The sequence below is a fragment of the Zonotrichia albicollis genome, chromosome 1, assembly GCF_047830755.1.
Source record: "Zonotrichia albicollis isolate bZonAlb1 chromosome 1, bZonAlb1.hap1, whole genome shotgun sequence".
Lineage (NCBI taxonomy): Eukaryota > Metazoa > Chordata > Aves > Passeriformes > Passerellidae > Zonotrichia > Zonotrichia albicollis.
The window spans coordinates 18,560,916-18,565,674 of NC_133819.1; the positions used below are offsets into that span (position 1 = coordinate 18,560,916).

Sequence of the window (4,759 nt, forward strand, 5' to 3'; positions counted from 1 at the left end):
AAAAGAACAGAAGTCTTGCAACTGGTCAAGAAAAATTGTCAATATCTGCTTCTTCCAACCTTTTGAATCCTTCTTCAGGAATAATGTTTTCCATGGTTTGGTGCTTGCAGCTCCATAAAGAAAAATCTTTTGTCATGGAAATCTTATTCTCTGCCCATAATAACTCTAATAGCAATGTTGAATTGCATTATCTGTCCATTTATCTTAATGTCCCAGTTCTTGTAAGGATTAGAATCGTATGTTTCTGAGGAAAACACCAGAAATCTTTCTATGGTAACCTAGAGATTTCTGTTACAAAGTAAGGAATTAGAAATGCATTTGGGCAGAAACTGAGTAGCTGTTACACAATTTTTTTGTGACTATGAATTTTTGTAGTTTGGGCAGAGTTGTAACTTGAGAACTGACAAATAGCTGACCAAAACTGGCACAGGATAATAAATAAAGTAGGGGCATGTGCTTGTTGGGGGAAAATGGTCCTTTCTCATGTAGAGATTATAGAAATAGAATAATTCTGTGATAAAAATGGAAAGATTCTTTTGTTTCTGCTATATCCTGTGGAATTGATTGTAGGAATTGTTCTGGGTGAAAACCCAGATTTATTCTTTCTGAACAGCAGATAAATATATGGTTTATTTATAAACCTTGTAAACAGTACCAGTTTCACCCTCTGTCCTGCAGTAACTTTCTCTGACATTTAAGAACCAAAGATTATATCTGAAGAAGGTCATAGATGTCATAGCAATGAACATTTAAGCACACAGATTTAGGAATAAAACCCAAAGTTATTATATAAAACATAAATTACTTCACATTATATAGTATGCTATTTTAATATATTAAAATGCAATATATTGCTATAAATTTATGTTTTTATAAAATTCTAAACCATAATATGAATCATAGGCAGTGAATGCAATAATAGTATTTAAATTATATACATGAGATATTGCAAAGAACTAAAGTACCTCCCAGTATAATCCACAAGAAACAGCACATCAAGGAACAGAGCTGTCCAGAAATAAAGAACAAAACCCTGATAGGAAGGGGGATTACTCTGAAGTGAGCCCTTTCTGGTTTCTGAATGCCTTAAACAGTACTTGGGCTCTTCCTTTTTACTAAGATACAGTCAGACACCTTGTCCCAATAGTAGATAAAGCATATTTTCCATTTGCAGAGCAGGGATGGATAATGTTGCCCTCTGGTACCATGTCTCACCGGTTAGTGCTTCCACCGCCAGCCAAGCCATCCATGTTTGGATCTTTTGCTGATCTGTAGGTTTCATGCTTTAAGGGGTAATACTCACAGCTGTGTATGTTCTTTTTTATTTTCTTTTTACCTTGAAAGACTTTAAATGAGAGATTCTGAGATTCGGGGAGGAAGACTGCTGAGAAGAAAGGTGCCAAGTGACTGTGCAGCCTCAGCTCCAGCACTCCTCTCACTGTAGCAGTGCATTGAGTAGGCAGCCCTGGATGTTTATACCAAGTGAGACAGCTCAGATTTAGAGCTGGTGTTCAATATCAGCATAGCAAAGATCCTTTGTAGATCTGGCTTCTAGACAGAGAGTTTGAAAATAGCCTACATTCCTTAAAACTCATGTGCATATTCACATGCATAAAGTAAAACATTTCAGGGCCTAAAATCCACACCCAGTCTACAGGTCTGTGGATCTATGGGTTAGGCCTTTAGTCAGACTGAAATCTTGGTTGTTCCACTAAATACTCAATGGCTTGTGCATAAAATCACAGGGCCATTTGCTTGTCCTCCTACACAGAGCAGACAGAAGTGGTCAAGCCTGTGAACTGGTTCTTCTGACCCTGAGGATAGCAGATATCTGGGTAGGAGAGTATGCAGCAGCAGGCATGGTGTCCCAAAAAGCAACCTTCAAAATAATTATTTCAATTACTCTTCAGGACTTGCATAGCTTGTATTTCTCTTCCAGGTTTTAAAATGTGTCAGTCAGTAAGGTACCAAAAATACACAACAAAAGAAAATGGAGCCATCCTGAGATACTGCTGGCATTTATGTAGATCTTTTCAAAGTATTGGAAAAACTGGGAAGGTTGAGCTGTGATCAGTATGAAGTTACTCAGTGGGATGAGGAATGAAATCAAACAGTATTGATGAGCAGCATTGTGCAAAATATGGGAGTTTATGGTTTCAGGAGTGAGCTGGGACTTCTTGGTCATGGATGGTGGACACCAGGAGATGACCAGCACTGCCTGGAAAGCAGCCAGTGCCTGTGCTGGTGCTGTGAGTGCCATGTGCCTGCTCAACTCCGAGGACTTTTAATGGGCAAATGAGCCATCAGGCAGAGCTTCAGGGAGACATAGGGGCAACATGAGGCCAATAATATTGTAAGAGTTCAAAGAGATTCAAAGAGTCTCAGTCTGTGAAAGCAAAGGGGAAACAATTGCTCAGGTTCAGATGTGAAACTTTGTAGTTGCAGAGCTGTAGGTATAGATTTACTGTAAGGTACTCTGGGAAGAAGATTTTGGTTAAATAATAAATAGGAATGTTAGCTTTTCTTCACAACTGTTTCCAGTACTTAGAACTGTAAATACACTTAACCTACACATGCAGAGGACTGCTGCCTACTTTTGAGAATCTAACTGTTCCCTGCAGTCACTTGAAACTACCTTCTAAATATATTAATATCAATTTTGCCATCATATTTGGAAATTATATTTTGGTGTGCATAAGTAACTCATGAGTTTGCAGCATCCCAGAAGAAGCAGTTTTAAGTCTGATTCATTAATTTATTCCCTAAAATAAAGAGCATTGCTGCCAACAATGATTTTGAGAATGAGGGTTTCTCATTGGGTAGGGGGGGGAAAGCCGCTGTTTTCGCTGTTTCCTCAGTGGGTTTTGGCGTGTCGCGAGGCTCGCGGTTCAGGATCCCGGGCTCCGTGGGTGCGCGGTGGCCGCCGGTGGCCGGAGTGAGGGCAAGGAGGCGGCGGGGACGCGGCGGGGCGGCATTGAAGCACTTGGTGAGCAGGGTGAGGGCGCCATCAGCGGAGTCTCTGTGGCGCAATCGGTTAGCGCGTTCGGCTGTTAACCGAAAGGTTGGTGGTTCGAGCCCACCCAGGGACGGGTTCCCCTTTTGGGCTCGGCACCGCCCCCTCCGCCGGCCGTCGTTTTGTGCGTGTGCGCCGGGGGAGGGTGCGCGACCAGGGCCGGCGGCGCCGCGTGGTGCCGGGCAGGGGGCCCGCGGCGGGGAGCGCAGCGCGGCGGCCTCAGCTGCGGCGGGGCCCGCCCCGAGCGAGCGCCGAGCGGCCGTGCCCTGCCCACGGCGCCCCAGCTCCTGCGGGGCTGCCCGGCCGTGCCCAGCCCACGGTGCCCCTGCCCGGTGCCCCGCCGGTGTGGCGAGGCTTGCGGGACGCCCGGGACCTGCTCCTGTCTCCGTGCATGCGGCGCTGCGCTTGCTGGAGCGGCCCCCGAGCGCCGTCGGCTGCAGCGGCGGGCTCTGTCCTGAGGCTGAGGGGACCCGAGCGCCCGGGATTTTCTGCACTCCCTGCTCCGCGGCTGGAGGTGCGAAGGAAAATACACTCTTCGAGCTGCTCCGGGATAACGAGCGATGCTGCCGAGCCATTGGGGTTTGCTCCGGGAGACGCTCGCGGCGCTCCCAGCACTCGAGCGATCGCCGGGGGACAGCCCGGGTGGGAGCCGAGCCTCGGGGACAAACGCGGCTTGCGAGGAGGATTATTGCCATCACTGCCGAGGGTCCCTGCGGCCGGCGCTCCGCGGCGCGTTATTAGCGCGCACACCAGCGGCCCCGTCTCTCCGCGGTGAAGGGAGCCTGCACAGCCGGGTGAAGCGAGCCGGGACACCGGAGCCCGGTGGCAGAGCCGGCTGCGGGGCTCCCGCCGCCTCCGGCGCCCGGCGGGCAGGAGCGGGACAGCGCCGTGCCCGCGCTCCCTCCCCGCCCGGGCGGGTCGCGCTCCAGGCCCGTTCCCTGCTGGCAGGCGGCGCGGCCGCTCCGGGCTCGCCCTGCCCGCGCCGAGCCGCTTTGCATAAATGAATGTTAAAAGCAATTACTCCGGGAGCTTCGCCTAAACGTGTCAATTAGAAGTTGGCACCTTCGCCGTATCCGAGCCCGAGAGGCGATTCCAGCGAGCGCTCTGGTCGCGTGAAATCCGGCTGCCTTCCAGCCCGACCTCTGCCAGCTCTGAGAGGATCTATTTACAGTTTAGAGAAAACAGGATCCGTATTAAAAATGCCCCTTCCCCAGCGAAGCTGTATTTCACAGATCTTTCTGTCCAACCCGCCTGGTTTGAATAAGGGATATAACCCTCTTAAAGGTCAGGCTGTGCCATTGATTTACCATCGATGACAAGATACGGCCCTCGCTAGCCAAGATAGCAGAGCAAAGACATGTATTTAGAAACACCGAAAAATCTTTTGAAAGTCGTAAACCTTAAATCGTTGATGTGATGGTAATTTTTTTCTATCATCCACATATTTTTCATTTCGGTAAAACATTTTGAAAAACTGGCAGCAGTGTCTGAGCATCAGGGGAGGTGCATCTCTCTGCAGGACCCCCCTATCACCGTTAGCCACGCTTAACCCGTAAATATTTCCTGCTCTTAGGGAGAATTTTGTTTTCACTAAGGTGGTTCAGGTAAATTCCCTCCTGGACATTTCCATGCTGTTTGCAGTGCAGGATGTGTTCAGCCCGGCAGCACTGCATCCACTGCAGCCAGCAAAGCCTCGTAGGAGATGAAATCTAAAAATCTGCATCTGCCAGTGCTTGGACCGCCGCG

The 4,759-nt window shown here is 48.6% G+C and overlaps 1 non-coding gene across 1 annotated transcript; it reads left to right on the plus strand.

Moving 5' to 3' along the window:
- The first annotated feature begins 3,015 nt into the window (after positions 1 to 3,015).
- TRNAN-GUU (transfer RNA asparagine (anticodon GUU)) lies at positions 3,016 to 3,089 on the plus strand. The gene has a single exon. It is a non-coding gene; the product is annotated as a tRNA-Asn (tRNA).
- The last annotated feature ends 1,670 nt before the right edge of the window (positions 3,090 to 4,759 follow it).